Genomic DNA, 9494 nt, shown 5'->3' with positions numbered 1-9494 from the left:
ACCAAACATTTCTGGATTGTAGAAATCATTCCAAATAGGAAGTAATATTACACACATGCATGTGCATGAGCGTGCACACACACACACACACAACTTAATCCAGTCTCATCCTGCTTCCTGGCCCCTTATAACTCTAATTAATGCAGATCCCTCATGGATTTTGCATACTCCAGGAGGTCCTAACACAGGTTTTCTATTTCTGATAATGTTCAGAAGTGAAGAAATACAGGTGGGAACAGGCAAAAAATGAAAAACCCTGCACAGGTGGGTGGGAATCTAATAAGAGAAGCACACAGACATGCTGATTAATACTGGTAAAGGCTAGTCTCTGTCTTCAGTGAGCATCCACTTCAAACTAAGGCAACAAGTTCACATGTTACATACCACCCTCTGTGTTTACTACATGTAATTGTGCACCACCACACATACTCTTGTCCAGTTCTAATTTCAGAGCATTGCTTCCATTTTCATATATGACTAAACTCACTCGCTAAAGACCTTCTCTGGATATCACTTTGCATATAGATGTCCCGCACTGAGCAGAGAGGCAAGGGTGTGGTGTCCAGCTGGGTGTGATCATACAGATAACAAGGCCCTGTCCAGTCTGGAGGTGTTTCCTGCTGACAGTTTATGGTGTTTCAACTTATCCCACAGGTTAGGAATTCCTGACCTTTATGCAGTGACTGCTCTACACAGACACTGACCATTTTAGCCCTCAAAGTTATTAGGCAGAACTTTGAGACATTCAAGTAGTGATATTGCGGGGGTGGGGGGGGTGAGGGTGGGGGGTGGGGGGGGTGCAGGGGTGGGGGGGTGGGGGGTTTGGTTTTTGTTGATTGTTTGTTTTAGTCGCTGGAAATGTCTTCCACTTTGCCCAACGTGCAATATCGACAGTGAGAATGAGACGCACTCTTACAATGGGGCGTGTAACAAACGCTTTCCACCATCCCTCGATAGCCCTGAAATGTAGCTTTTGCTGCCATTGAGAGCTTTGGAAGCAACTCTGCATGTTCTAAGGCGTGTGCGGCAGAAGGCTGGAGATCTCCACATGGGATAACAAAGGCAGATTAGCGGAGAGGAGTGACAGCAGAGAGGTGAAGTCATGGTTAAATTACACTTTGAGATGCAATTACATGAAAGATAGTGAATAGCTGCTATCTATCTCTTCTCAGAAATGAAATAGAGCTGGGTTTCAATTGCAGCCTGAGGAATTAATGTAAGATAAAAGGATGCAACAGGATTGTGTTCCAGCTTTCAAGCCACTTAAGTTTATAGCATGAGAGGCTTGCTTATGTATCCATCATAGTCTGCTTTGATTCAGAGTTGCTGTGGATCTCTCTGAATCGTACTCATTCATGTTCATATGCAAATACCTAGCACAGTGCCTCGCACACTCTTAACAGATGCTGTGGTTCTGCGTTGGTTGCTCAAGCAGTGATGGTCAGGAACAACAGGCTAATGTTCTCTGACAGTCATTGTGTATAAAACTAGTTTTCTCACTTGGGGGGTCATAGAAATCATAGACCACAGAGCCAGGATGTGTTCTGCTCTCGTATTTCATGCCTCACCCCATCCATGTCTTTCAGCTTTAAACTGAAAAACTCATATTGCCTTCCATACAAGTAGTTGACTTGCTGAATGTTCCAGAAGGAAATTGCACTGGTTATGTTTTCTTGGAGCTTAAATCTGTAAAATATCTATGGTGGAAGGTTCCCATATGTTATTAATTCATTGTTGATTCACGTGTAAGGTTTTCACTGCTTTGTACTGTCACCTGCTTGTACTGCTGTACACCCTGCCTGAATTAGACAAAGGACCAATTAATGACCTTTTTTAAAAATGCTCTTCAAACATTTAAGAAATCTTGAAATAGGAAGAGGAAAGAAGGAAAGACATTGCCCTTGCTACTTGTCTGAATTTAAACAATGTCACAGTTTTATTAAGAGGGAAAAGGGAAATATATGGGAGGGCTTGGAAGGAGAAAAGGGAAGGGGGAAATGGTGATGTAATTATACTGTAATCTCAAAAACCAAAAAAAAAAATTGTTTTAAAAAGAATTGAAAGAGTTAATGAACACATTTTTTTATTGTTTGGTTTTGTTTTGTGGTGGTTTTGTTCTTTTTTTTGAGGGAGTTATAAAAAAATATGAAGTTGGATGGGTAGGGAGGGGAGGATTGGGGAGTAATTGGGGAGGGGGGAAAGAATATGACCAAAATATATTATATATAAAGAAAAGAAAAGAACCCTCCAATCTGTGTATAATGCCACAAGTCTTAAAATCTGCTATACCAGTCAGGGTCCTGGCATGAAGCGGATACACTTTAGGAGGAACTGAGTTTAATGAGAAGGTTATTTTGCAAAAATGGTGCAGTTGTATAGCACCACACGACAAAGTTGTTTCCGTCCATAGAGTTGGAAAAATACAATAAAGAACTGGGTAAGAGTTGAACCCTGGGAGAGGGGCCTCAGCCTGGAGCCACGGTCTTATATAGAGGAACACAGCAACCGCCACACAAAAGCCTAGCTGGGGTGGGGAGTAAATAACTCATTTCTCTTTCCTCCCACCCTGTGTTTCCTGATGGGGAATCCCACCGGCTAAAGTCATTGGAGGGCTGTGTCCTGGGACTCTGAGGCAGGAAAAAGGTAAAGGAATGTAGAAATGGAACGGGCCCTAGCTGGACTGAGCATGGCAAACACAGGACCAAGCATGGCAAACATGATGTCGGCAGGTTTTGCCCCTTTCTTCTTTTCCCTCTCCCTTGCTAAAAAACAGTTAGATTACACTCCTAAAGCTAGTCCCCGATGGCCATTCCCTTATTTGGCCATGGACTCATTCCTGAGACAAAACAGCAAGGTCCAACAATCAAAATTCATTTATTTGGCTAACATATCCAATCAGGACTTACCAATTCACCCTAGCACAAACTCCCCCTTTTCTCCTTAAAAACCCACTCCTACAAAAGACACCTGCTGCTGCTGCTGCTGCTGCTGCTGCTATTGCTGCTGCTTGCTGTCTGCCTTTGCAGCACCCACATACTTGCCCCTCCGAAGTAATAAGTCTCCTTTGTGCTGAGAATTTGGTGTCTGGGTGTGTCTTGTACAGACTCCAAGGGGACAACTTCCCTTACAAGAGGATCAAATGCCCCAAGTAAGAGTCCAAACGCTATCACTTCGAATAATTCAACAAGAGGCCATTCATAAATGTCTACTGATAACAGTGTGGCCTGCGAAAGCCACAAGGGATTGTCAGCGACCAGAATGAGCAACAGTGAGACTGTTAACACCCTAGCTGCAAAGAGGAAGAGAGGAGCCGGAGCCAGGACTCTTTGGAGGAAGACCTCTTGGGAGGAAGACGGAGAAAGGAGATTATTGTGAGAGGGAGAATAAGGGCTGGTGAAATAAAGCGAGCCCGAGGCAGGGGCCTGGGAGAAGACACCTCAGTTCCTCCTCACACCCTCCAGGCTGCTCCCAGTGCCTCCTACAGCTCAGAGCTGAAGCCACAAGGTAAGGAAGTCCTGGTGATGATGGATTCTGCTGGGTTAGCCTTTTATCTGTTAGGTCCCAAAGAAACCCAGGACAAAGGACTAACCGCAGGGTCAATTAACATACCAGAGGCCTCTAGGCTCTTTTAGCCTGGCAAGTTTCTATTCTGTCCAGGCTCCTCTCAGCACTTTGCACCCAGCATCCTACCCTAAACTTCTCCAGCCCAGGGACTTCCCTTTCCTTCCCCCAGCTACTGATTCCTGTAAAAACCTAGCCGTTGTGGCCACATGCTCTTGGTCTCGTGGTTCTTTTCCCTCTCCCGATGCCCTCTCGTGTCCATCTCTCTTCTCTTCCTCTCTCGATCTCCGCTCTCCCTTTCTCTCTTTCCTCACAGCCTGGTCTATTCTGCTGGCCATGTTCTGTCTGGACTCTTCCAGGTGCCTCTGGCTGGTCTCACCCCGGGATCTACAATAAAAACTTCTCCTCGGCCATACCTTGGAGTCGTCATCTCCTCATTTTCATTCACTGGCCAGGATGGAGAGGAGGAGCTTGAGAAAAAATCAAAGGTGTCCTTCACAGTTGTTTGTTACCAAGACACTCGCTAACCTCTCCCTCTCTCCTCCCTCCTTTCATCAAATGTTATTAACTTCCTTGCCAGGCAAGATATTAGACACTTTCTCTAGATGGTCTCACTTAACCCTGTGACTTCTAAGGAAGAAAATCTTTCTCTTTCCTCAGCAAACATCTTCCAACCATCATGCTGACCCCCTAGTACTTTTCTATCCTTCTTGAATGAAAAAAAAAAGAAAGAAAGAAAAAGAAATAAAAAAGGACATGACAGCTCCTAGGTATGGTGGAGGAAAGGGTTTATTGTAGACCAAAGGGAGAGCATAGCCAGAGGCAGGGACATCTGGAAGAGTCCAGAGTGAACACGACCCTGAGCTGGGCCATGTGAGCAGAGGGAGTGGAGAGCCAGGAGAGTAAAGGATAGACAGAAAAAAGGCCAGGCAACCAAAATGGCTGGACTATATCGGGATGGGCAGCTGGAGGAAGAACAGCCCAGCCCCTGGGCTGGAGTTGAGGGTAGAGGGCAGGGTATACCAGTCATACCCTGGAACAGGTAGGGACTGAGGGATGCTGGGAGAACCTGGTGGCCAGGTCTGCTTTGATATGTTAAATAGGCACCTCAGTGAGCCATCTGTCCCAGGTTTGAGACCTAACACTTTTAAATAGAAGAGCCTTTTAACACTCAAGATTTCCCTGGAGCCCTTACAGATAGACACCCATAAGCATTCTTCATTAGTATAAACTTTTACATGTTTATGTTTAAATGTTTATGACATTTCCTTGCTCTAAGGCCAACTAAGAAGAACAGTAGTGATACATTTGATGAACACAAAGGTTTGAAATCAACTTTTTGCTGCCCTGCATGGATGTCAGCAACCACAGACATCACAGTCTTCCTGAGAGTGAATGTGGTAGCCAATGCAGAAGTTAAGCCTTAATTCTTCCAGCCTATCACATCTCAGCAGCCTTCTCTTTGTAGCCACCTGTGACTACATGAGATGGAGCTGGCAGGTATCTTTTTCCGGTCACCTGCTCAGGAACTATCACATCCCTCTGAAAACCGGGGCTTTACGCCTCAGTTATCGAACACTGGGCAGCAGCTCGGCCCAGGAAATGAAGGCTCTTGTTAAAAACAGAGAGATCTAGGAAGCCAGGACATGATTAACCACGTGGCATTTTGCCAAATGAGCAGTTAACAGCTAAGGCCAGGAAAACAAGCGCTGATTTAGCGACCGCTGGGCTTACAAAAGGGCTTTAGACTCAATCCTAACAATCTACTGTGACGAACCAGAAAATGCCTAGCTTACTATAGTTGGAGCTAAGCTGCTTTTTAAAAAAGTGTTAGTCTAGTCAAGATTTATTCATCAGTGTATCTGTGGGCAAAGAAAAAACCTGTATAATCAGCTATTTTAAAAGTTAACAGACAGAAAATCCCTTAGGCGTTCTCCATGAAACATAAAATTAAACTTCGAAGCTACTCAGGTTTCTAATGGTTAATGTTTCGTTTTTTGTTTTTTGTTTCTTTTTAAGGCCTTCATTGTCAAAGACACACACTCACCCATTTAATATATTTTCGAGTGTCACATACCAGGAACTCTTTTAACGGTTGATATCAGTCTCAGTAGGCAATGCCAGAAAGAATGTTGATCAGGATTGGTGTACCAGTTTTGAATGCATTTGTGCTGGAGTACAAGAAGTCAAAACTTGCGTTGTCTCAAACTATCCTTTTTATTTCTGTTCCTGCAGCAGAAGCCTAACAAGCAATCGGACCACCTCTGCGGGGCTCCTGGCTGTCCCTGGTACTCATCACTTTCTGGTAATGAGAACTGAGGAAAGGAAGCACATGAAGAATGGGGCAGGGGGTCAAGGGTTATGACGAATGTCAAGCTCTGTCTGGGGAATTCTGAGTCAGACAACCAGGGCTGTGATGACATTCACTGAATGTGTCCTGAAGCTAGTTAGAGGGACAAAAGTCAGAGATGAAGAGAGCAATTAATGGGGCAGTAAGTCAGGAGGAATCCAAATCAAGATCCAAGGGGACAAGGGTCCTGACTGAGAGGATGCTCCCTCTGTAAGCATTGGGGTATGCAGGACAGGAGTAAGGAGGAAAGCTAGAGTGTGGTGGTCTCACTACAGAGGGGGGCAGAAGTTCTCAGGAGGGGGCCTTGGGGATTGGGAACAGTCAGTGTGGGGATGGACAGGGTGAAACTGCCTGGCTTTGATGGCAGTATAGTCAGACTTACAGTGATCCAGGCCTGCTGATTTCCAACGTTCTACCACAGGAGCTCAGGGCATAGGAATGGATTACAGAGCTGGAGGATATGGGTGACAAGTCAGTGATGGCCTTAGGATGAGGGGGCCGGCTACCCACAATGACAGGAAGAAGGAGATGGTTAGAATCCAAGGTGGGCACTGAGAACACTCAGAGTGTTTCAGTCCCTTTTCCTTCTGGACCCACTGTCCTTTGTGGTCCCCCACCATCCATGTTGGGTGGCCAATGGTACATGAGCTGTGCAAGAGAGAGCTCACAAGGAACAATGGGAGTCACGGCCATGGAGTCAGCCTACCTCCAGCTTCTAGAAAATTTCTTTTGTAACGAACTTCAGTGTAACTAAATTTAGTTAAACTGACATGTTCACTCTGATTTTTGCATTTAATCTCTTATTCTGGTGTTCTCAAGAGCTCAGCTCTCCAAATTTCCTCTCTCCTAGGAGACTATTAACTGAAAAGAAAGGCAGCTATATCTCAGTGGTAGAGTGCTTGTCTTATACACATGAGGCCCCAGGTTCAACCTCCCAGCAATGCTTAAATGAAAGTCAAAAGGACAGCTTAACCTCCTCAAGAAGTTCCCTCCCACCATGGATCCAACCCTGAGGGAGCTGATGGAGAGCTGACAGCTCTCCTGTGCAGGATAGTCACTTACACTTGTGTATCTTTCCAGAATTGTGTGTGTGTCCAAGGTTGATGAGGTGTGCTCCCACACTCCTGCAGCACCAAGTGAGGAGAATACCAATGGGACTAGGAGAATTAGGACTGACTGAAGACTGAAGCATCTATTTGAGGGTAAAGATCAGAGCCTGGGGAGAGCAGGAGAATGTGACTGGAGAATGCAGGCAGGCAAAAGTCCAGGTTTCCCAAGTAGAAGAAACATGGCTGTGTGTGAGCTGAGTTGATGAACAACAGCTCTTTTGTTTCTCTACATTTTCACCTGAGAAAATAACTTCAGCCTCCTTAGAAAAGAAGGTAGATTCCCAATTCTAGACTCTTCACATTGGAAGGTCATCTTCTGGTCACCTTGTTCAGCCTGTCACCCCTTCCCAGACCTCCTAAGCAGCTGGATGCTTGGCTCCTTCTCAAACACCCCAAGGGACAGATGTTTATTACTTAGTGAATCACCTCATTACTTTCTGGACAAGGCTTGTTTTCAGACAATTGTCCTTGACAGGATATTGTCATTTGCCTCCCTATAGCTTTTGTTCATTGATGACAGTTTTATCTGACAATGTCTCATGAGAAGATTGTTTTTCTTTCTCAAATAAGAGTCCTTTCCTGTTTCAATGCTCTTTTCAGGTTGCCATGAAAGCTTGCGTTTTTGAAAATCACACACCCTCATCTCTTCAACCATGACTGGTTCTCATTCCTCATTTGGTCAAGCAAACATGAAACATCCAGATGCAGGACACAGTCTTCTGGATGGAGGCTGAGCAGCATGCAGAACAGCAGGGCACTTCTGTCAGTGGAGCTGGATGTTGTGATCCCACAGTCCAAGACTGCATCTGTCTCTTTAGTCCAATGAGGTTATAATCCATCTTCCAGGATGTCAGTGTATTACCACTTGTAGCTGGAGTTTTCCTGTGTCCACCTGGCTCCTGTAGCCACTCAGACCCAAGTAAACACACAGAGACTTATATTATTTATAAACTGTATCGCTGTGGCAGGCTTCTTGCTATCTAGTTCTTATATCTTAAATTAACCCATTTCTATAAATCTATACCTTCCCAGTGGCTCGTGGCTTACCCATATCTTTACATCTTGCTTCTCATGGCAGCAGCTAGCAACGTCTCCTGACTCAGCCTTCCTATTCCCAGAATTCTCCTCTCTCTTTGTCCCACCTATACTTCTTGCCTGGCTACTGGCCAATCAGCACTTTATTTATTAACCAATCAGGGCAACACATATTCATAGCATACAGAAAGACATTCACAGCAACCACTTAGCTCAGTTTTCTTCCCATAGTTTTGCTATCATAAGCACACATGAACTCCCTCCTGAATTGCCCTTCTTTTGTGTGTTGAGGATCAATTCTGTCCCTTTCTGGCACTGGGAACATTTTTTCATTACCAAGTATTTGGGCTACATCTTTTACTTCCTCTGTGGAGGTTTTAGTTTAGTTTGGCTATATTTATTGAGTCATTATCATGTCCAGTAGTTGTATTCTGTGCTAAGGGCATACAGATGAATAAGGTATGATTCTTCTCCTCAGGAAACTTGCCAGCTGGAGAGAGAAGATGGCTTTATAAACACAATGTACGATCACACTATCAGAAGAGCTGTACCACTTAAGCATAATTAACTCTAAAGATACAAATGAAGGATCTTGGCCCAAATTAGAAGTTAAGGAAAGGTTCTCAGAAAGAACTGTTGTGAATAGTAAGTGAAAATGAGAAGGTGCTGGGGAGAATCTGAAAAGACAGAGTAGAAAGAGTTAAAGGAGGCAGGAAGCCCTAGTGTAGGGGAAGCCGTTGGCTACTTGGCATCAAGAACAAGAACGAGGGACAAAACTGAAAGCTTTGCTTTTGAATGGGGACTTAGCTCTGTGGGCAATGGGGAGCCTTGGGATGTGTGTGTGTGTGTGTGTGTGTGTGTGTGTGTGTGTGTGTGTGTGTAGTTAATATATTTGTGTTTATCACTTTGGCCTCTGTTTAGGCCAGGGAAAAAAATGCCACAAAAACAGACATAGGCAGTTCTGTTAGGAATGCTTATGAATCTAATATGAAGTTCAAGAAGGAGATATTCTGGCCCTTAATTAAAACAATGGGAGTAGAACAGGACAGATAAAATTTATTAACCATAGAGAGAGAGCTAAGAATGGTATCAAATAATGATAACAACAAAAATCAAAATTAGCTTCCAGAGATCTAGAGGGACCAGCCAAGAGGTAGATGTCACATGACTGATAGAATGAAAGAGATATTTGAGGAAACATGAGTTCAACTTTGGGCATGTGCAATTTGAATTACATACTGAACATCCAAGCATAATTTGCAACATGTAATGAGTTTATGAACCTGGCTGTCACAGGGAAAACCAAGCCAATAGTGAGGACCTTCATTTCCTCTGTGGGAGTTAAAATCATGAGAATAAAGAGCCAGAGTTAGAATTCATAAAGAAATAGCTATGGGGCCAGTTTATGGCCATGAGGTACACTAATGCTTAAGGCAAGT

This window comes from Peromyscus leucopus, chromosome 6, assembly GCF_004664715.2.
Source record: "Peromyscus leucopus breed LL Stock chromosome 6, UCI_PerLeu_2.1, whole genome shotgun sequence".
NCBI classification, from domain to species: Eukaryota; Metazoa; Chordata; class Mammalia; order Rodentia; family Cricetidae; genus Peromyscus; species Peromyscus leucopus.
Note: the sequence above shows the minus strand (reverse complement) of the source record.